At 36.6% G+C, this 25,348-nt stretch overlaps 1 protein-coding gene across 2 annotated transcripts in view; it reads left to right on the forward strand.

Moving 5' to 3' along the window:
* Positions 1-25,348, forward strand: part of bcl9 (BCL9 transcription coactivator) — a 182,511-nt gene that overhangs the window by 62,125 nt on the left and 95,038 nt on the right. Inside the window, exon 2 of one of the 2 annotated variants that reach the window (XM_073942406.1) lies at positions 4,249-4,452. The exons of the other annotated variant lie outside the window; for it this stretch is intronic. The gene's annotated coding sequence lies outside the window, so the exon portion shown is untranslated. The remainder of the gene's footprint in view (positions 1-4,248; positions 4,453-25,348) is intronic. 2 annotated transcript variants of the gene reach the window in all.

Genomic DNA, 25,348 nt, shown 5'->3' on the forward strand with positions numbered 1-25,348 from the left:
TGTTGGTTATAGCGGTTACAGACGCTGACAGTGTTGTGGTCATATTTCAGGACAGACTCTTGTAACGGTGACGGCACATTGATTCTCTAACTAACGAATGATGGATTGCAGTTACACGCAGGTCAACTGGTTCCTTATTAAAGCTCATGAGCTGTTGTTGTTATTGAAAGTAGTTGCTTAGTCACTGTTCAATAGCATTTGCAGATCGAAGTGACCATGAATTTGCTTTCCAGAAACAGTCTCACACCTGTTCTTCACATTTTCAAGAATGTGTATGGAAATCACAAAGACTAATAGCACTAAATGTAATTAATCTTTGCATATATTTGTCCTCTTTACCTTAGGTCAGCAAGCCATTTTGCCATTTAATGAAAGTAAATGGCTTTCTTGATTAATGTGTAATGAATGGTGCTAACGCTACGCTAGTCAGGCCTGTAAATGTTCATCTGTATATGTTCTACAGAAGCAGTTAGCGCTTCATACTGCCTTCATAATACTCATATTTACAACATAACTCTACTTTAACAACACCACAGTGATGTATTTACTAAGTAGTGAGAGATTTTCCTGAGTCCTGACTTTGAAGGTGTGTGAATTAGCAGAAGGTAATTGGTATTGATCATAAGGGCTAAATGCTAACTGTACAGTTTAGTTTAAACGCCTGTCTTAGCACTGTTGATAAAGAACAGCAAGCTAGCTTGAAAATACCTCTCATTTATCTGGTTTGTAAGGCAAAAAGCTTGTGCAAACTATATTTCCCTCTTTATTTTGTTGCATTTTTTTTACGTTGTATTATTGTTATTATGTTGCTGCTTCCTGTTGTTGCTAGGAAATATGTTAAAAAGTATTATTTTGAATATTTTCAAGTTCCTAAAAGTGTACTGTCACATTAGCACTAAAAAAGTGTTTTGTTGTTGTACATAAAACATAAAAAAGTAATATTTAGAATTTTATCAATTTTCTAAAGGATTATATGACGTTAGCATTAAAACAAACTTCCTGTCATTGTCAAGAAATGTAAACAAATATCAAATAAATATCAAATTTAGCAACTTGCTCTTTTAATTAGTTTCATTAGCACAAAAAATACTACATCTAAACTGACTTTATGTCATAATGTGAGCATCCAATGTAAACTAGAACTTGAGTTTAGTGACATTTTCAAAATGGCTTCCTCCTTAAGAGCCATTAAGGCTCTGATTGACAGTGTTGTGTGCTGGTTTTATTTTTTTAATCATTACAAATTTAAATGTTAGAATGTTCAAAATGAATAGCGAAAAGTTTAGTTAGTTTATTCATATAGCACATTTTTTACAACACAAAGGCTCCCAAAGTGCTGAACACAATCAATACTAATTAAAATAAAACCTACATCACATACATGAAAATTAAAACAAAAGGCAAAACCCTCAACATTAAAAAGGTCAGAGTTTAAACAACAAAAGCCTGATTTCCACTTCGCCTTCACCGGGACCTTGGTACCGAAAGAATAAACTGATCAGAAGACCTCAGTGACCTACCAGGGTTATATACATATAGGAGGTCTGATAAGTAAGATGCCAGATCATTTAAGGATTTAAAAACAAAAACTAATAGTTTAAAATAAATCTGTGACTTAACAGGCAGCCATCCCCGAGAGGAAAGAACTAGGGATATGTGCTCATACTTGCGATTCCCTGTCAGAACAGAGAGTTGCAATAGTCAAGTCTTCCCAAAATAAAAGCATAGATCACCTTCTCAAGGTCATTAAAAGAGAGAAATTACTTCACTTTTGCCACAAACCGCAATTGGAAAAAACTGCATCTAACAACTGAATTTACTTGTTTGTTAAATTTCAGATCACTATCGAAATGAAACTGTAGGTTTCTAACATCAAGGAACTATGGTTCTAACTACAGCTCTAGAGGTGTAGTTACAAGCGTAAAGGTTTCCGATGCTGTTTGCAAATGTTCATTAGAACGACAGATTTGATTGCTAAATTACTAAATCAATGAACTATGTTTGCAACGACCAAACTTGTGACCTTAGTTGGCTAACGATGGTTTTGGGAAATGCACCCCAGTTCTGCTGAAATGTATGTTGCGGCCTCTGATAGATATGCAGATACAAAAACTGTGAGCGACCTGTCTCCAGTTACGTATTTCGATGTCCCCAGAAATGTAGACGTGGGTACGTATCTGCAATGAGCCAGGGTTGCAACAGAGTTGCCTTAGAGGGACTTTAGTAAATGTGTTTTCACAGAAGCTAAATGTTATTGATATACAGTTTAGTTTAAACATCTGTCTTAGCACTATTGATAAAGAACAGCAAGCTAGCTTCAAAATACCTCTCATTTATCTGGTTTGTAAGGCAGAAAAAAGCTTCCTGTCATTGTTAAGCAATTTAAACAAATATCAAATAAATATCTAATTCAGCAACCTGCTCTGTTAATTCGTTTTATTAGCACACCAAATAATAATACTTCATCTAAACTCACTGTATATCATTATATGAGCATCCAATATTAACTAGAACTTGAGTTTAGTGACATTTTCAAAATGGCTTCCTCCTTGAGAGCCATTACGGCTCTGATTGACAGTGCTGTGTGCTGGTGGCTCGACTTATCATTCAACACTGTGGGGGAAAATGCAACTGCTGCTATTACCGATCCAGTCAACTGAGAGCATAACAAAATACCCCTCAATGAATTACCCTGTCACTCTTGAGCGCTGAAGCGACTGTACGCACTTTTGTTTTGCACAAGTGGCCTTATTATACACATGTGTGTAAAGAAAAGATCTAAAATCGGTTTAATCAGTCATAAGTGGGTATAAATCAAAACCCTTTGTCACCACCGAGACACTTTTGTTAGTTAGCGTAAGACTCTTGTTGTCTCATCTCAACAGCTGAGGGCTTTCAAAACAACGAGAATGCTTGTTTGTTAGCGTGTGTATGTGTCGTATATTTTACATAAAAATGAAATTTAAACCTATTAGGAGGTGCTATTCAATTTACATGTGTGCATAAGTATTGTGGTAGGATTGGATTAGAGCTTTTGCTGCGAGCAGGAATCACAGTTCACAGCTCGGCTCCTTATTACCGCTGCAGCAGGGGAGTATGATGACAGAAATAGTGCACTGAGGAGACATTGCAGGAGCACACACACACACACACACACTGGCTGGTTATGGACAGGACATGAATGGAAATATGAGGCAAACAGCGATCAGGGCAAAAGTGACAGTATAGCTATGTTTCCCTCCAAAGATTTAAATTAAATTTGCGCAAAACTGTAATATCGAATAAACAATTTGTTTCCATCTGATGAGCCACTGGAAACAAAATGTCACTTTCCGATAAAATGGAGCCAAATATTCCATAGAAAGATTGAGTTTGCTGTGGTAGGAGAAGCCAGTGTAGATCTTTTTTCTTATAATATATCACTTGCTCCTCAGAAGACGAAATGCAATGTTTGCACACAAGCACTATAGAATACACAAGACATGTCACTCGTATAGTTTCGAATGGGGAAATGAAGCTCCGCCTACTGGTACAGGAACCAATCAGCAATCGTTATAGACTGCTGAATCTAGGGGGGAGGGGCTCGGACCAGACGCGAGTTTCTGCAGATTTTGTGTGATTCGAACGTTTTGAAACGAAACTAAAGAGACAGTTGTTGCTTAATTTTATTAGTGATTCCTAATATGAAATGTAATCGTAATTAAGTGAAATGACTTGCCCTAAAGGGACCTAGGCGCACAGTGGCGTTTGGAGGCGTGAGATGCTCTTTGGTAGCGCAGACACTCAAGACAGTTCTATGGAGGTAATAAAACTGAACCACTTTGATTACAGACTTTGGCTGAGGAATAACCAAAATAATATTTCAGATGTTTGACAATGTGGTTGGTACGCTGGTTTGTCCATTAATGCCATCCTATGGCACTCATTTTTATCCCCGCATGATCTCTCATAACAAAATCCAATGACTTTTTTGATGCGCATGCATGGATGGACTATAAAATAAACAAGACATGTCACTCATATAGTTTTGAATGGAGGAAAGTGTTACAGACTATATGGCTAATGAAGCCCCACCTTCTAGTACAGGATCCAATCATCGATTGCTATAGACTAACCACTCTCTGGGTGGTGTCCTTTGATGACAGTGTCAACAAACATACTGGAATCTCAGTAAACACTTGCTTCACAGACATAAGAAAATATCCAAATAAAGCTTGAAATCTCTTTTTTTTGTTTTGTATTCTGTAGGAAAGGAATGTACAGACCATCCCGTCCAACACATATCACTTAACAGCAACTACTCGAACGTCAACAAACTTGTAAACAAAGAGTCCCTGTCATTTTTGGGAGGAGATTTGCAATGAAGGCCAAGTAGTGAATTTCTTCAGAAGACCAGAGTGATCACACAAAGCATTATTCAGAGGAGGACCATGTGATGAGGCCATAAATGAGGTTGGTGTCGTGATCTCGTTCCATTCGAGTGCGCATTAGCTTAATCAACCTGAAAAAATGCTGATTTTGTTTGATTCGAATGTTTAGAGCAAAACTTATGAGACGGTTGTTGTTTAATTTTATTGGTGATTCCAAATATGTAACGTTATCATAAGCTTGGCAAACAATTTTGGAGAATTTGATGTTTCCCCAATGAGAAAAAATGCAAAAGAGACGATTTTAAAGATGGCCGCCGAGTGAAATAACCAACACAGGCTCATTGTGGATGCGTACGCCTGTTTACATTTCTGGACAGCACAAATTTATGTACTCTGTTAAAATAGCTGGGTTCAAAATACCCCAACATATAACCCAACTATAGGTTATTATAGCACCTTCCCAACTATGGTTTATTTTAACCCAATGCATTTGGTTATATAATTGAATCCAATGCATTTGGTTATTTTAATTAAATGTAATTTCTTTTCCATTCTGGTATCATTATTGCTACTATTACCAGTACTACTATTAATTTTATAATTATGACTGTGTAAATTAATAATATACAGTATTCAAAAATATTGAAAATGCTTTTTTACATTACATTTTAGTTCCAGACACTTTTGGTAAAATAAATCAAGAATCACAAACAATGAAGAAACAGAGCAAAGTGCAGACAGTTATAAACTTAGCAAGCAGAAAATCACGTGTTGATGGAGCAGAATATGGAGCTCTGTGTGCTGTAAAGACTGTCCAGCAGCTGCAGAAGGCTTCACTCAGTGTCTAAAATGTACAATACATTTTAACCACATCCAAACGCTTCTAAAAGATGGTCTTGGATGGTGAAACAGATATAAAAACACGACATGGAGAGGTAATTTGCTAAAAAAATACCAACAATATTATTGTGTTAGAACTTAAATAAACTTTTTTATTATGCAAAAACAACATTGTGTACGCATATTAAGACCGCCGTTTTGTGTCAGTTAGATCAGTTGACTGTTGAAATTCAAGTTTTTAACCCAACTGGTTGAGTTATTAAATAAATAACCAAATAAAAGTTAAAAATAACCCAACAAAGCACCAAATATTTAACTCAACCAGTAGAATTATTAATAAATAACCTACTAAAGGGTAAAAATAACCCAACAAAGACATTGGGTTAAATAAATAACTCAATGTTTTTTAGAGTGTAGCCAGAGGTACGTCTGGCTATTTTGTCTTTAAAGCGAAAGTGAATGATATGGAGCGGTATGATGCCACCGCCGACTTTTGCTTCTTTTAACGGCACCAGCTGACCGCTTACGTCAGTGTCGACAGCTTTTCCAGTGTTACCAGTTTGCCCAGTGGCGCACCGCATATGTCGGCAGACGCTGAGTTGACCGCAATGACAAACTTTGAGTCCGATGAAGATCAATTCCAGAAAACGAAAAATAAAAACTAAACAACAGGCTGAAAATGCGGTGAACTGACATGGCAGTGAGGGCTTTTCTTTTTCTAGATTGCTTTCAAAAACACTATCGTTTGGGTTTAGGAAAGGGGGTGGGTGGGTCGGTCAGTCAGTCGATATCAAGCTGACCTGCTTGGTTGAAGTGTATAAGTATATATCCTCTGGTAGATTTATGCGACAAAAGGATGCACGAGAGATAATTGTGATGATCAAAAAGCATACACAGCGCCCTCTGGCAGATTTGCAAAAAGAAAAAATGCTAGAAGACGTACCTCCGGTTACGTATTTCACTGTCCCCAGAAAGGTAGACCTGGGTACGTATCTGAAATGAGCCTGGGTTGCAACAGACTTCCCTTAAAGCGACTTTGATAAATGTGTTTCTATTGTAGTTTAACCAATGATTTCTTATTAGGTCAAAAGTTTATTCTACCCAGTTGTGCCCATTCGATTTTCTAAATTTCTGTGCATCTTGGTGTTTGGTATCAAGCATTTTGTTTAAATGTGATATTACAAAATGTACTTAACAATAGATGGATGGAAAACCAGCTAGTGACTGCAGAGGGACAGATGAAGACGTGGCCAGAGTGAGATAGTGGCCAAGAGAAGTGTAAGACGTGGATGAGGTGCTTATAGGTAGGCCCATACAGAATCTGCTCACAGAGAACTCCGCAGATTTCTGCAGATTTCTGTTTTAGCCCATCATTAATTCTGTTTATTTACTTGAGTAAATTTGTGTAGATCTTTATTTATTTAGTTTTTAAACTAATTACTGTAATATTATTGACTAATGTGAAATCTTTTTCTCATTTATGTACAATGTAGTTTGTAGAGTAATATTTTCTTTATATATATTCTATATATATATATATATATATATATATATATATATATATATATATATATATATATATATATATATATAATATATCTACTAGTCCAAGAGACTTGAGAGACTTATATGAGAGACTTGCTTTGTTTACCAAATAAAGTAAATCCAACTGGATTTGCATTTTAAACATTAAGTTATTTTTTATTTCACATATTAAGGTATTAGTTATGATACTCCCAAAATAATTTTCCGCAGAAATAGCAAAGAACGTCTGCAGATTCCGTCTGGCCCTACTCATAGGTAATAGAGAGACATGTTTGAGGCTGAAACCCAGAGAAGTGGACTCACCTCTGCTTCTTGGCATCTATCTCTGCTCTTTTTGGCATCTCCTTCGGTTTCTCTCCTCCCCCCACGTGCTGATATTCTTGTTTCCATACCAACACTGCTCTCGCTTCAGGACTTGCTGGACCATGCACACTACAAACAAACACAGTGCATTCTTGTCTATAACGCCTGTAATCTATAAGTTTCAATGTTTTTTGACGTATACTGTTTGACACTAGACTGATGTCAAGAAGCATTGCGTCAGTTTGCTTTATCGCTTCAGAATGACATTTTTTGTCTTATTTACTGTCATTAGGCCTGTCACAATAATCAATATATTGACTTATCGTGCAATATTTGGAGATGCCGTTGCAATATATATTTACAAATTCACCTTCAAACCTCAAAGTGGTGGAAGGTGGTCAAAGTTTATAATTGGACATTTACCTAATAGGACATTTAATAGTATATATAATAGGACATTTCACTTTTTAACATCAAATTATAGTATCTAAATAACCTTTAGAATGATGAGTATTTCAAATTGTTTATGGCTATTTACATTAATTATGCTGTTATATAATTATTATATATATATATAATCAGTGGCATAAAATGATCTCAAAATGACAGAAATATGGCTTATTATAGCAATTTCTGTGACAATATATCGCAAAACAACAATTCCTTATCGTGACAGGCCTACCTGTCATAATCAAGAGATGTAATGTTATTTACTTTATATTGTAGCACTGCAAACGCTGTCTAGCCTTGTGAGCAAATGAAAAAGGCGCTTTATTTAATTTAGCCATTTTTCAATTTCAGCAAGCACTAAGTACATTTATCCTGTTATAAAAGAGTTTTATTTCAAATAAATGATCTCATGAACTTTCAGTCATCAGATATATTTGAAACAAAAAAATGCATCTCAGATTCCAAATATATTAAGCTACACAACTGTTTACAACATTGATATTAATAATAATAATTAAAATTAATAAGAATAATAATTATTATTGTTATCATTAATATTATATACTTTAATTATTATTGTTATTATTATTATTATTATAAAAGAAGAAAATGAAGAAGAAGAATCCCTTGTGCAGAAAATCTGAATATTAGAATGTTTTTTAAAGATTGCGTGAGCTGAAAATTCTAATTTAATTTTGTTTCGCAATTTCCAGAAATGTGTACAGGGGTACATATCAAAAATGAGCATGGGTTGATAGTTTCTTAGGCATGTGCAAATTTAAACTTTTTAAAAGAGTCGGCGAGCTGAACACCCAATCAGGCTGTAGTCTGGATAAGCAGCAGGGAGTGTGTGAGGAGAGAGGGAGGGGAAAATCTACTGCTGCTTCCCTGAGAAGAACACTTCACTGGAATTAGTTTCAGCTCAGATTGGGAAAGCAGACTGAAAACAGTGGGGACAAAACTGCTACAGGCGCCTATTGTTGTCTTTCACAACATGTGCGTATGTGTGGCTTCACGTTCAGTCTGTTGCTCTGTTACAACAGGAAAGTTGTCTCCATAGTGTAACCACTGACTTTATACTACACAGCTAGACACAGTCCAGAATATTGTTTCTAATGGAATCAGTTGTATTCAGTCTATGATTATGATAGGTGGTTAGACTTGTGGTTAGACCCTTGTAATGGGTAATTATTTAAACATTACAGCATTCATAAAATAATTAGTTTTTCCCCTTTTCAAAATATATACTATGCATAAAGACCTTACAAATATATGTTGCACAATCCAAATAAAACAGATTTTAACACAAATTTTAGCAAATAATGTGTTTATTCCTTTATACAGATTTTCATGGTTAAATTTACTTTCACCATTTCATTTAGGGAAATTCTGAGACAAACGTTATCTCTGAACTTTAATAATAAACCTATACAAAATACTACGCTTCCCACCTCCTTTTCAGTCGCAATGATTTCTGAGACTTCTAGAGCAAGTTCAATGCTCAAGGCTGCATTCGAAACCGCCTACTACTCAGTAGGTACTGCATTTGAATTTAAACGCACTATTCGGCCGTTAGAAAAGTATGTCCTATACAGCATGGATGGGAGAAGTAGGAATGGAATTTGGACGTACTACATCAGCCATTTTGTCATGATCACATGACCCACTTGAGTCGGTTGCGTCACTTCACTCCCATTCATGAATTCTCTTGTGGGGCATCATGGGGTAGCAGCGTGCATGGGATAGGCACTTCAGAATCTCGCCGGAAGTAGTAAGTCATCCGGGTGTTTTTCACATACTGATTTTCGAATTCTATGAATTCGGTCACACTACTCGGCTCGCATACTGATTTTACCCGAGTCTGCCCAAGTCTGCATTGATGCGTTCTCAATACCAAGAACACATCCAGAAACTTTTACGTGTCTTCAGTTCTTGTGGTCTTGAGTTTTGGAACTGAACTTTGACAGTTGATGATAAAGTTACACGAGGACGTAATAACGAAAAATGGATATTGAGAAACAGCCAATATGTTATAATAATCGCTTCAAGCTACATCATATAACTCATGATATCTGGACTAAGCCACAATGAGCACCTCCTCCACTATGATATCGCTGTATATAAAACTTTCTACTATAAAAAGAAGCTTGCAACAGTTGCCCCGCCTCTAAGTTCTTCTGATTGGTCCACTGCTGTGGAACTGACAGTAATGAGCTGCTCTCTGTGTGAAAGTTGAATATCTTGACATGGCGTCTAAAAAATGCTTCGCTTACATGCTTGGCACTTCGAAAGAGGCGAGTGTAACGTTCACACACATCTATCAAGCGTGTGTTTACATTGAACAGCAATAGAACTGCAAGTAGTGCAGTAGACAGGAAAAACACATTCTGTTTGAACAGCACCTAACATCACTATATGTTGACATGTTGTCTATTTTACATTGGCCAGAATCAGTTGCCTTTAGACATTAAGGAAGCTTGCTGGGTTTTGGTACTAAGCTGGCATATGTGTGTTTTTCCTGTTTTATGGTTGTTGCAGCCATCTTTCTTACATTCACACTAAATCCCACTGATGCCCTGATCATCTCACAGGCTTCTCACTAAGATAAAGAAGGAGAAATGGCCAAGACAAAGAAAGGCCAGAAGAGAGAGAGAGAGATAGTGAAGGAGAAAGAGAGGGGGAAAGTCGGTCAGACCCCCTCCTCGGCAGGACAGGAATGCAGGGAGTCTGGTGAAGGAATGTGGAATGGGTCTCAAGGGGAGGGGGTATAGTCTAGATGTAAACACTGAGTGTGTGTGTGTCGCCCTGAGTGTGTGTGTGCACAGTGTAATGGGTTTGAGTGCATTATGAGGCTGTGTTATATGTGTCCTGTGTGCGCGTGTTGGTGTATTTTGAGAAAAGGGGGCTCTTTAGGTAGGCCAGCTGTAAGGAACGGCTCCCCGTCTCTGATGACAGCTTTGGGCCAATGAGGTGATTTTATCATGCATGGAAAAGTACCAGCCCCACTTAAACATTGCACTGATCCGAGACCAGCTTTCCAAACTCAGTTACACCACTTTTCCGAGATATTTCCAAGCTTTTGCACTTCCGCCTTGAGCTTGACGCTTTAGTATTCAGCAACCATTGGTAAGACTTGCCACTATGTACATTTTTGTACAACTCCAGTTTAAATGAACACTGCTGACAGTGGAACTCAAATACATTTTATTCTGGTACTATGGAGGCCCTAAAGAGACCAAGTGATGGAAGAAACACATATTTTGATGCTTTTGAATTCTGCTCTATCCAGGCTCATTCTAAATATATACCACTATATACATTTCTGGAGAGCGCCAAATACTTTCCAAAAGCTACGTTTTATTTCAGTTTTTGTTTTCATTAATCCACCAGAGGCCGCTGTGTACGCCTTTACAGATCTCAGATTTCTCTCGCGAGTGCCATTCGCACCTGCTATTCTCAAATATATCCACCGCCTCTGGTTGACTGTTGACTGATTGAGTGACTGACTGACCGATCGACCGACATACCTTCTTCTTTCCCTTAACCCAACCGATAGTGTTTTCAAAAGCAATCCAGAAAAAGAAAAGCCCTCGTCTGATTTTTACCATGTCTTCAGATTTCACCACATTCTTACCTTGTGATTTACTTGTTCCTTTTATTTTTTGGTTGTTGTTCTTTTTTGTTTTGTGGATGCTCCTTGAGTGACGTCTACGGACAATAAGATGTTCTACAAATCATTATAATTTTACTTTTGTGCCTGAAGCAATTCGGTTACATAATAACTGTAGTTAATCGATAGATTATTATTATTAGTTATTATTTAATATTGTTATTGAATTTTTTTTTATTATTATAATCCCCCTCCCCGTTTTTTGTTTGTGTACTTGTTGTTAAGTGTTGGTGTTTATTGTGTTAGTCATTCTTGTTATATGTGAAACACCACCAGGTGAGAATGAATTTTAAAATTAATTTTTAAATTAAACTAAAACTTACCTGCTTTCTGGAACCAATTTTCACTGGACTCAAACCGAGATACTGGACAAACTGCTTACAGCAAGGTAAGCGGTCAGCTGGTAAGCGCCAAAAGGAACACTGTGATACCGCCCTGTAGTTTTTGTTTAAAAGACTTCTGGCTACATAATATACAATCTCCAGATATGTATATACAGCTACATTTCAGAATGAGCCTGTGTTCATTGTTTATATGAGAAAAATTGCATTAATTTTTTTATTGCATAATAAAGTAGCTTATATTGCAAAATTTTGTGAAAGAATACAAAGTTTAGATAGAATACAAAACCTTTGCAACTGTAAAAAGCAATTCGCTGACTATATTTTCAAATATAGTGACTAAACCGTTGTTTTTAAAGCGATAAGTTGACTTTAAAAATTGAGTAAACCTGTTGCATTTCTTTGTTATGCTAACTGAAAGTGTCTTCACATCTTGATAGCATTATTTAAATTAAGTAGTCAGAAAGTATTTGTATCTTAATATTCTGTTAAAGTTGTAGGACTGAGAAAATTTCAAAACATTCAGTTCGATCATTGCTATAGGCCAGGGTTGTCAAACTCAATTCTTGGAGGGCCGCAGCCCTGCACAGTTTAGTTCCAACCCTAATTAAACCCACTGCATCAAACTAATTGAGTCCTCCAGGCTTGTTTGAAACCTACAGTTAAGTGTTTTGGAGCAGGGTTGGAACTAAACTGTGCAGGGCTGCGGCCCTCCAGGAATTGAGTTTGACATCCCTGCTATAAGCTGTCCCGCCTTTCAAATTATGTAATTGCATACCTCTTAAACTCTTAATCGCATTGAAATGATTACATCATCAGTATTAAAACATCATAATTACTAACTACTATAATCATGGGTCAGTCTGTGCTTTTGAAAACACTATTGGTTGGGTTTATGAAAGGAGGAGGGCAGGCCAGTTTTTCAGTCAGTCAGTCAGTCAGTCAGTCAGTCAGTCAGTCAGTCAGTCAGTCAGTTTGTCAGTCGGCAGCGACCTCTGATGGATTTACGCAAGAAGAGCAGGCGCGAAGGGGACTCGAGAGAGAAATCTGAGATCTCAAAAAGCGTACACATCGGCCTCTGGTGGATTCACGAAAACAAAAAATGGCAAAAAAACGTAGCTCCTTGGAAGCATTTTGCTCTGTCCGGGAATGCATATGGGGCACATAATCAGAGTCTGGGTTGTGTAGTGATGTTGTTTAGTGCGCATTTATGCGTTCAGACTTTGCATGACAATTTGCAGGGTATGCTTTCAGTTTTATCATGCTAACATTAGCATTTTTAAGATCTCCCTTAAGTCAATAAACTATGTGCATATTTATACAAAAAGAAAGTTAAGTCACCTTACAGTAACGCTGTGGAAGTAATATAATTTCAATATGATTTTTGCAGAAATCTTACACTTTTTCCCCAATAAGCTTTAGGTTGCTGATGAAATATGGATATAGATATAATGCGTAAAACATAATGAGCAAAGTTTAACGTTAACATGACATTCCAAAGCTTGTTCGCTCTGTCAGGATTTTAAACAGGCTGGCCATTTCGTCACTTGGCTTTGTAGCACATATATTCTCATTTAAAGTGACTTTCGGTACACTAATTGCCAGGACAGACCCTCTGGAACCACCCAGGGCAGAACATGGGGAAGTGTCACGCTCCAGGGAAGAGCGCTGACAGAATAAGGCTGAAAATCACAGCACTTCTCAGTTCCTGGGTCAACACCACTTGAGTTTGAGCTCGCAACTTCTGTGTTTACAGCTAAGAGCAATTGCCATCACAGTCAGGTATCTAAATGTATTATTTAAGAAGAAATATATATTAGAGAATTATTATTTAAGGATTTATTCACTTTTTATTTTCTGCTGAACAAGGAGATATTTAGCGGAATGTCTTTGCTTCTCTTATACATATGTTGGAAAAGGCACTCTATAAGAAAAACCGTATATAAGACTTTGCACTTTAGGCATACATTCAAAGATATACTCTATATCTGATGCTTTTTTAAACTACTTATTTAAAATGAGCTGGTTCAACACAATTTTTACAACGTAAATGTTTTATGTTTAATGCACTTAAATTTGAAAAAGTTAACTTAGTTAATTTCTGTTGGGACAACATTTTTTACAGTGTACGATATACAGTATCTTTATGCGAAGAAAAAAACAGCATGCAATGTCATAGGCAAGGCAAGGCAAGGCAAGGCAAACTTTATTTATAGAGCGCAGTTTTACACAACCGTAGTTGATCCAAAGTGCTTTACAATAAAACAAACTAGACAATAAAAGTAAAAAACTGGTATAAAAAAAAAAAAAAAAAAAAAAAAAAAAAAATATATATATATATATATATATATATATATATATATATATATATATATATATATATATATATATATATATATATATTTAAAAGTAATACTAAAATACAAATAATAAAAATAAAAATAGATTAAGTCATAGATTTTAAACCGGAGATGTTTCATGACCAGATTCATATGTTGCTATTTTATACAGTCTCAAAAGACTTTACGTATATATATAGATAGAGTTTTAAAATGTGTATTAAAAAGGGGAGCTTAGGAACCCGTCTAAATAACTCTGCAATGATTTTTCTCTTTTCTGTTTTTTTTTTTCAGTATAAATATCTAAAATGGCTCAAAATTGATCAAAATTCTTTCACTTGAAAAAAAAACTGACTTGAGACCCAGAAGGCACAGCACATCAACATGATGTCAGATTGACGTTGTACCCCAACGTCATAGGACCGTTTAGAAATAAAAATTGTGTTAACGTCAGAACACAACGTCAGGCCGACATCAATGTCCAATGTCCAACCTAAAATCAACCAAATATCAATGTCTAATGCAGCCAGGGCTCATTCTAAAAATGTACTGCTATATATAATTCAGGAGAGCGCCAAATAAGTTCCAGGAGGCACGTTTTTTGCCTTTTTTTTCACAAATCTATCAGAGGCCGCTGTGTACCCATTTTCAAATCTCAAATTTCTCTTGCGAGTACTATTCACGCCTGTTGTTCTCACGTAAATCCACCGGAGGTCGCTGTCGACTGACTGACTGACTGACTGACTGACCGATCGACTGACCCACTTTTCCCTTTTCCAAAACCCAACCAATAGTGTTTTCAAAAGCACTGATTTACGTTTTCGAATAAGCCTATGTTTGTCTAATAATGTTACAGCTTGACGTTGTGTGATGGACGTTACCAATCAGACGTCTATCAGATTTTTATTGCCATACATGAGGAATGAATGTCATTGCTGGCTTTAATGTTGGATTTTGATTACATTCCAACACAACCTAAAATCAACTATCAAGGTTATTTGACATAGTTTTTGGTTTTCAAAATAACATTGTACTTGTACACTGGCTAGGCATTGAATTTTGGTCACCTGACATCACAACCTAAATCTAACCTAATATTATTGTCCTATGACTTCGTGTGCCTGTTGGAGATATGTTTACAGCAACAATTTTTAAAACCTTTAAAATTAAATTATAGCATAGATGAACTATATGTGCACATTTATAAAAATGCAATGGGTTTACTCGCTTAAGTACAGCCAACGAATCACTTTTTAAAGTGTTTTGACAATTTCAGAACCCAGAATTACGTATTTACGAAGACAACAATGATGTAGTTTTCAAAAACCATGTACATTAAAGCAGATTTGAAAATAACAGACTTAAAAGGTTTTCATTGTGATATAAACATGAAAATTTGTGCCAGTGGAGTTATACAAAATATACTTCATTCTTTACATTTTTTTACTTTAAATGAACTTAACCCACTGGTGCATATTTACTCTTTTGCTTCTTATAATTTTTGAACAAATAATGAATTTTATTTTATTTTATTTTATTTTATTTTATTTTATTTTATTTTATTTTATTTTATTTTATTTTATTTTATTTTATTTTATTTTATTTTATTTTATTTTATTTTATTTTATTTTATTTTATTGACATGGGCATCACAATTACACTGGACAACCAAAAGCATTTGTTCAAGTGTTTTAGCAAACTTGCTAATTCTCAACACCTATCCGCAGGAGGCTTGAAAAAATGAACAAGATGGAAATATAATAAATACATATACACAAAATTATAGTTCTTTACATAAAATTACTGCAGGCAAAAGCAAAGGTGGCATGATCAAACAAACTAACAGACTATTTGTGCAAACACTGCTGTTTTGTTTTTAACCACTTTTTAAGAACACTACTAAAATATTTACAATACTTTCTGATTTTAAGCTAACCGGTAAATCATTTCACAGTTTGGCACCCTTAACAGAGAAAACAGATTGACCAAAAGAGGCCTCACACTTTGGCACTAGACAGTCACCATTAGTATTTGCTCGTGTGACTCTGCGAGAGGTTTGATGCCGAGATCAGAAAACAACATGATTATTTAAACATTTAAAAAACAATTTAAGATAATCAAATTTAATAAAACTATCAAAACTAAAAAGGTTTTGTTTACATAAAACTTCACAATGATGCCATCGCATAGGCTTTAAGTCCATAATTTTAACTGCTTGTTTATATATTGAGTCAAAAGGCTTCAATGTAGTTAAAGAGGCTTGTGACCATGATGTAATGCAATAGGTCAAGTGAGAGAATATCATTGTGTGCATGTATAATTTCATAGTTTGATATGTTGAAAACCTTCTAATAAAACCAAAACAGAATTGGCTTGACTTTCTTATATTTTTAACATGACTATCATATTTTAAATGAATGTCTAGAGTTATGCCAAGATACTTCAATTCGTTCACTTCTTTCTGTGTGAACTATTTCTTTCATGTCATTGATGCTGTAATCACACGAAAGCTTCCGTGACTTTACCTTGATAGATCTCTATGTCTAGAATAAAGTGAAATAAAGCCAATTAATCAAGCCTTTGAATAAAGTGCTCCTTTAAATGGTAAAGTATTCATGTAACGCCGGTGGTCCGCGCTGTTCATCTGCTGGTCTAGGGAGGAATAGAGCCTCAGGCAAGGTTGAGTCAAGGTGCTGGGCTTAATTCAGACGGCGAGAGGAAAACTATATGTGAAGGTTAGGGTGAAAGACCCAGCTCTATACTACTGCTACTATATTAGAACTAATGATTTTAATAAATAATGCTCATTTGTGCTTTGGGTGTTATACGAGCGATAAGAGGGCATTTGTGGCAACACTAAGTAGTTGAAAAGAGGGTAAAGAACTTTGTGTGTGTGTAAAGGAGAGAGAGTGTCTTGCCTGTGTGTGTGTGTGTGTGATATTTTTAGCTTGTTCCCTCTATATGAGGGTGAGCTGCTGGAACAGCATGCTTGTGTGTTTCGGAAATAAGCTCAAGTGCTAACAGCAAAACTTGAATGTACACACAGAGGCAAAACTCTTCCCCTAAAAAGACTTTTGACCTCAATGGTATATTCAGCAGCACAGCTGTATACCCTGCTGAGTTTTTCTCTTTAATTTGAATTCTTGTTCAAATAGTAAAACTGTGAACTTCTGCTGCTTTTAATGTGCTGTATTTATAGATTGGATTTAAGCATTCGGTTCTAAATTAAAAATAAACCGTATATTCTGTTATCAGCATTTAAAAAGTCAGAGTTAATAAGTTAAATTCTCTTTTCTTATGTGCCATCTTACAATGGAAAAGATTTGGTTGTCCACCAAAGGTTGCAGTCAAAACTTTAATTGGATTTGCTAGCCAGTGCTGACATATATAGAGAAAATGGCTCCAAAATAAATATATGCAAACACACATATATGGGACATTCTTCAACTACGGGCACTTTTAGCCTTGTGAAGTTGAGTAAAAAAACTTGTTCAAAATTAATGTAACATTGCCTCATAAGTTTGAACAATTTGTCTAGTTTTAAGATCTGTAAGAGGACAAACTTAGATAAGAAGAGAAACATTTTTTTCCATCGTGAACTGAACAAATTCCACCACATCTTAATATACAGCTTATTTCAAAATGAAGGCAGTCAAACATTGTCTAAGACTATTTTTGTATCTAGTTTAACCAGTCTTTCCACAATATATATAATAATCATACATTTGTCAATAAAATAAATGAGTTGTATGCTGAATTGAACACCTGTCACACTCTAAAATTTAATATTAATTTGATTAAGAGCTTATTAGAAAATAAATGAACTGAATTTGTATATTGAATAGAGCATGAACTCATACATTGTGAATACGCTTGTAATGTGTGATGAGAACTTTTCAGATATTTTTAAAAAATGTGTGTGGTGATGGAAATGACAGTGGTGGAAATGACAGTGATGGAAATGACAGTGGTAGAAATGATATTTCAACAGTTTATTGTGAAAAATAGCTTCACTGATTCGCTTTGAATTGTTACTCGCCGTTCATGTATACAAAACACTCTTAATTACCCCTATTTTCTTTGGTTTTTAAAAACATCTTTGAAGTACAACATGTCTGGAAATGATGTATATTAATGTATTTCTTTATCAAGCAATATTTACCTTGATTTTTCTTCAAGTGTTGTTGATAAAAATGAAAACCATGTTCTCCGATGGCACTATTCATTTTCATAGAAAGTACCTAAATAATCTTTCACACAAACTTTTTAAAGCGCCATTACAGTGTTGTGGTGGAAATGACTCTGATACTGTGCGACAGCTATATTTTGTATAAAAATAGAATTGATAATTCTCTCACATAAATAATCTTTTAAAATGTTATTTTCTTTTTTTTTTAAATCTGGGTGTGCGACAAGGCGAAAACAGGGATTTTGTCAACTAAAAGGAGGTTGAATAATATGAAAAAAAACATAACAGAAAGCTTGTAATTTTTTTTAAGTTGGCTTTGTTTGTTAGTTTGACAAAAAAAGAGGAGTTTGAACAAACTTATATATATTTTTGGATAATTGATCAAACGACATAAAAGTGCCCGTAGTTGAAGAATTGCCCATATATATATATATCTTCTTACTGGCCACTTTATTCGGTACACCTGTCCAATTGCTCAAAACCTGTCCAATTGCTCCAAATTTATAATCAGCCAATCTCATGTCAGCAACTCAATGGATTTAGGCATGTAGACATGGTCTAGACGATCTGCTGCAGATCAAACTGAGCATCAGAATGGGGAAGAAAGGTGATTTAAGTGACTTTGAACCTGACATGGTTGTTGGTGCCAGACGGGCTGGTGTGAGTATTTCAGAAACTACTGATCTACTGGGATTTTCATGCACAACCATATAGGGTTATCAGAGAATGGTCTGAAAAAGAGAGAATATCCAGCAAGCGGCATTTCCAAATTTATTTCTTGTTCAGTCCTTCCATCATTCGGCCCTTCCTTCCATTCTCCATTCATTTAATTTAGTGATTGTTTAGGGCTGTTCGCTGATTTCAGTCATCATACAGTCGACATCCTTCAATTTCTCATTGGTGACACGCAGTCTATAAACAGACTCTGAGTTAATGCGTGGAAAGATTTTGCACATCGTCTTGGACACTTTTAATACTTACAAAATGTTTGCTGCATTTTTAAAGCTCCCATATCTTGAGGTAGTTTAATATGATGTGATTTACTTTCTATGTGCGATTTGATTGGACAGATTTTTCGACTTTAGCCAATCACCATAGACAAGAAAAAAATAGAGTAGTGACTGAAGGTTGAAGGAAAATAGTGGAGTAAATGTACCAACACAGTACTAAAAATGTACTCAAGGGAAAGTAAAAGTACACCTTTTAAAACTACTTAGTAAAGTACAATTCCTGAAACAACTCTATACATTAATTGTAATTTGTTACTTTACACCACTGCTAACAACAGGCCTATCTTTAAGCATTTCTCAGTTATTGTTTAAACTCAATTTCCATATGCAAAAAATGAGTTTTCCCATCATGTGTCGAATGTGGAAATTTACCAAAATAAAACAAATGTGACTCCATCTTTAATCTTTCTGCAGCAATTAAAAACTGTGTAATTTGACTAAAAGGCCTGCTTTGTCTAAGATTATAACATGACAGTTCAAATTAACGACAAAACACACACACACAAGCTCCACAAATGCAGATAGTGACGACGACTTTCTATTTTTCCTTTCTCTTCCATCCATATCTCTCTCTCTTGCAGGTCTCTGTCCCCTTGATAAAGAGCGGTTTGAATATCAATGAGGCTTGTTCTCTCTCGGGTCTGCGGCCAGCTGTTATAGAGCGCGCGCCATTCTGCTGCTATTTTGAGGCAAGATGCGTAATTAAAAAATCAATATCTTCCGACGAAGCCTTTTCACTATACGCAGCCATATTGACTCTGTTAACACACGTCCCGGTTCGCTCACAACACAAACACACAAATACCTCTAAACAGCATATGATATAAGACAGTGTTTCCCAAGCCTGTTCCTAAAGACACACCAACTGTACATATTTAGGATGTCTCCCTTACCTGACTCATTAACTTCAGGTTTTTGAGTCTCTTCTGGAGTGTTCTGATGAGTTGATTGGGGAGAGGTTGAAAATGTGGGCTGTTGGCGTGACTTCAGGAACAGGGTTGGGAAGCACTGCTATAAGAACAATAGTTCATTCATTTTATTTTCAGCTTAGTCCCTTTATTAATCTGGGGTTGCCACAGTGGAATGAACTGCCAACTTATGTTTTGCACAGCGGATGCCCTACCAGCTGCAATCCTTCGCTGGGAAACATCCATAGACACTCATTCACACACATACACTACAGACAATTTAGCTTACCCAATTCACCTACGGCATGTCTTTAGACTTGTGGGGGAAACCGGAGCACCCAGAGGAAACCCACGCCAACTTGGGGAGAACATGCAAACTCCACACAGAAACGCCAACTGACCCACCTGGGGCTTAAACCAGCGACCTTCATGCTGTGAGGCGAATGTGCTACCCTCTGCACCACCGTGCTGCCGCTATAAGAACATAAGTGATGAATATTGTCCAACACATCTGTTTTCTGAATTGCGCTGCGTTAAAAGCTACACTTTCTGCAGATCTGTGAACGTCTTGTGCGTTTGAGCCAGGGAGTAGCACCCCTGCAGTCGTTGCTGGCACTGGAAGCTCGGACGCAATCGTCTGTTGTGACAGCGACAAGACGAGGAGATTTCTGCATGCAAATAAGATGTAAACAAACCATCAGGGAGCCATCTGTGTGGCTGGAACTGCCTGTGGGGGGGCGGGGCCTGTGTAACCAGGGAGACGAAGGAGCGAATGAAAGTTCACCGCATCCGTTGGGGTCACCGGTGTGAACCCCTATGAATGTAAACAGAAGTGTTATTACTTCAGTCTTTGCCCGTTTAAGGGCCACACTGACGTGGCCGTGAATTAGTGTTCGTTTAGTGCTTACAAATGAGTCGACGGTCTACTGCGCGCTTCACACACACAATAGGGGGAGCTTGGCCAGGCTCTTGTAATTAACTATCCTAAACGAGGAAGGAAAAATGAGGTTGAAGGTTAATATCTACAAGCATTGTGTTGATACAACATGCTGTTCCATCAGCGCTGATAGAGGTAACCCTGTCTATCTGACCTGAGCAGTGCTGCTCTTAATAGATGAGCTAAGAGGGGAGTAACTTAAAGGGATAGTTCAACCAAAGTCTTCACTTGTTCCAAACTATTGACTTCCATTTGTTTTTCCTACTATGAAAGTCAAGGGTTACAGGTTTTCAGCTTTCTTCTTTTATTTTTAAGTGTTCAATAGAAGTAAGAAAGTCATAAATGTTTGGAACCATTTGAGGGTGAGTAAACAGAGAGCAAACTTGAATTTTTGGGTGAACTATCCCTTTAAAACAGGGGTGCCCAAATTCTCAGTGTTGCCAACTTTTCAAACCCCCTATAGCGACAAATTTTTTAAAAAGCAACAAATCTAGCGACTTTTTTGTGTGTTACTGGAGATTTTTATAGACTCTCATGTGTTCATACTGTATCGTCCCTACTCTTCTCAATGAACTAAGGGTGATGTCGTTGGCCTTTCCCCCGCCTCAGAGCACAGGTGGCCCAGTCCTCGTACAGCAGTCTCTCCCACCTGCAGCCTGAGAGCAGATCAATCCTCTGCGTACAGACGGCAAATGATTTAGCACCAGCAGTGTGAAGGTATTTTCATTGTACAGTCAAACCGATCTGCTTCTCTTTTGTTTTAACAATTTAATTTGACCTTTCTTGTTCACAATCACAGAGATTTTAGTGGCAGTTTCTGAACTTGTCTGAGTTTATTACATCTAAAGAGATTCACTACACATTTTCATATACTGCATTCAAACAGCAATTAATTTAGTTAATTTGAGATGCAAATTCGTACATTTACAAATGTAAATACCCCTTTATTAATCATAGGCTGTCAAACAAACAGAAACGGTGTAACATGATGACATCAATAGTATGCAAACTCGTAATCTAGCAACATTTAGCGACAAAGCTTTGCACCTTTTCATTAAAAATAGTTGGCATCAGTGCAAATTCGATCCTGGAGGCCAGGTGTCCTGCAGAATTTAGTTCAAACTTTACTCAACACACCTGCCTGGATGTTTCTACTCTATTAAAATAGTTTATCTCTACTCTATTAAAAAAAAAAAAAAAAACATATAACCCAACTATAGGGTATTATATAAAATAACTATGGGTTATTTTAACCCAGTGCATTGGATTATATAATTTAATCCAATGCATTGGGTAATTTTAATTAAATGTAATTTTTTCCCATTCTGGTATTACTATTGCTACTATTATCAGTACTACTGTTAATTTATAATTATGATTGTGTAAATTAATAATATACAGTATTCAAAAATATTGAAAATGCTTTTTTCCATTACATTTTAGTTCCAGACACTTTTGTTAAAATAAATCAAGAATCACAAACAATGAAGAAACAGTACTAAGTTAAAATACTTGGGTTAGAAATATCCCAACATATAACTATAGGTTATTATAGCACCTTCCCAACTATGGGTTATTTTAACCCAGAACATTTGGTTATAAAATGTAACCCAATGTATTGGGTTATTTTGATTAAATGTAATTATTTTTCCCCATTTTGGTAGATATTCCTCAGAGTTTGGTCAATATTGACATGATAGCATAACGCAGTTGCTGCAGATTTGTCGGCTGCACATCCATGATGCGAAAATCCCGTTTCAACACACCTCAAAGACGCTCTATTAGATCTGGTGACTTTGGAGGCCATTTGAGTACAGTGAACTCATTTTCATGTTCAAGAAAGCAGTCTGACCAGGCATAACATTACACCACCACCAGCAGCCTGAATCATTGATACAAGGCAGAATGGTTCCATGCTTTCATGTTGTTGATGCCAAATTCTGACCCTACCATCCGAATGTCGCAGTTGAAAAAGAAAAGTCCTGATTTTTATCACATTTTCCAGTTTTACCACATGATCACCCTTTTATTTACTTGTTTATTTTATTTTTTGGCTTTTGTTTTTGTATCATCCGATTACTGGAACCTTTCTTCGCCAGACTCGAATCTGGTAGTTGTGGTGAGCTCCTCTCTGCGTCTCAAGTCTGTCGATGTACATGGCGAGCTACTGAAAAAACTGATAACAGTGGAAAAGCCGTCCATATGGAGGTAAGCGGTCAGCTGGTAAACGCGAAAAGGAATGGCATCACTCTGTAGCATTCGTTTTAAAGATGACATGCAGCCATAAGAAGCTCTGGCTACATAATTCGCTATCTCCAGAAATGTATATAGGGCTACGTTTTCAGGTTGAGCCTGTGTTTTTTTCTTTCCCTAGTATAACTGTATAAATACAGTAATAAATATGTAATTTTGCTAGATTTTTCTTGCCCTTTCTGTGCTGGAATACACTCAAAAATACTTTTGCTGTTTGTTCAAACTACGTTTTTTTAAGGAACTTAATTGTTTTAAGTTCAATCTACTTAACTTTGTAAAACGATTGCGTTAACTTAATCAATATGTGTTGGGACAATATGAAGGAATAGTGTGGAACCCTGTATTTTTTGACAGCGTTGGCTTGTGAGGATATTTTTTAGAAATTGTGGATATGCTGTGAGTCTGACAGTGCGTTTATATGTATTTGTTCTGGCGGTCCTCCAAGCGGGTCGAGGGGCCCAGCAGAGAGCAGACTGTTTCAGGGTGGCTGAGAGGAAGATCTTTCCCCTTGTCTTGCTGTTGGCCTTCATAAACTGTACAGCTTTGTTTTCCAGCATTGTTTCCCTGTGTGTGCGCACTGCTGTTCTTTCCTCCCTCATGCTGGCATCGGGCATAATTTGATTGGCAGCTGTTGGCACGTAACTTTAAATGTACCTCTTGCTCATTGTGAGGTAATGACTTCTGATTGTGGTGGATGGAAGCCAGCGTTTAAGCTAAATAATCTAGGCTAATGACTGCGCTCTTCAATTATTTATCAGGCTCAACGCTCGCTCTGCGCAGTATATATAGATATCCTGCTGGCTGGTTGGCTGGCTGGCCTGATGACCTAGTGACTGACTGGCAGCCGCGCTGACTGGCCTATTTGCCAGGAGTTGCTGAGTCACGCTGCCCATGGGATGGAGGGGGCTCTCTAGAGCCGCTCTCAGATCTGCAGGGAGGCACTTATACTGATTCTAATGTGTATCGATGTACATTTGGGTTTTACAGAGTCAACATTTTTCTGAGTATACTTTAAAAAACCCAATAAATGGTACAACGAGTGCAGATTTCATTCCTCTGTTGATGCGTTTCCTATATCAGTGTTTCTTAACATATGTTCTGTCTTTCTTGCTGTCTATGAATGGATGGATGAAACTGTAAATAGAGGGATGAATGGACGGTTGGATGGATGAAATAGCAAATAGAGAAATTAATGCATGAATGGATGGATGGATGGATGGATAGATGGATGAAACAGTAAATAGAGGGAGGTATGCATGCACTGCTTGATGGATGGACGGATATATGGATGGATGGAACAGTAAAGAGAGGGATGGATGCATGCAAGGTCAGATGAATGAATAGATAGATTAGTAAGAGGGAGGGATGCATACAGGGTCAGATGGGTGGATAGATGAAACGGTAAATAGAGAGAGGGATGCATGCATGGCTTGATGGACGAATGGATGGATGGATGGATGGATGGATGGATGGATGGATGGATGGATGGATGGATGGGACAGTAAATAGAGGGATGGATGCATGCAAGGTTGGATGGATAGATGAATATAACTGTAAATTTAGATATAAATGAATGCAGGGTCAGTTGGATGGACCAAAGGATGAAACAGTAAATAGAGAGAGAGATGGATAGATGCAATAATGGATAAACAGATAAAACAAAAAGAGATGGACAAATGTAACCATGGACGAATGGAGAAATCGATGGATGGATGGATAGAAGGATGAATGGATGGATGGATGGATGGATAAAACAATAAATAGAGATATGGATGGATGGATGGATGGATGGATGGATGGATGTGTGCATGGAACAGTAATTAGAGAAATTAATGGATAGATGAATTTGAATGGATGAAACAATTAGAGAGGTAGATGTATGGATTAAACAGCATATAGAGGAATGAAATGATGCATAGACGAAACAGTCAATAAAGAATTGGATGGATGTATTGAGGAAAGATATATAGATGGATGGATTGATGGATGGAGGATGGATGAAAAAATAGATTGAGAGCTGGATGGATAGATGGAAAGATAGAACAATACAAAGACATAATAATGGATGGATGGATGGATGGATGGATGAAACAGTAAATAGTTGGATGGATGGATGGATGGATGGATGGATGAAGGGATGGAAGGATGGATGGATGGATGAAACAGTAATTAGAGAAATTAATGGATAGATGA

Source organism: Danio rerio, chromosome 1, assembly GCF_049306965.1.
Source record: "Danio rerio strain Tuebingen ecotype United States chromosome 1, GRCz12tu, whole genome shotgun sequence".
Classification (NCBI taxonomy): domain Eukaryota; kingdom Metazoa; phylum Chordata; class Actinopteri; order Cypriniformes; family Danionidae; genus Danio; species Danio rerio.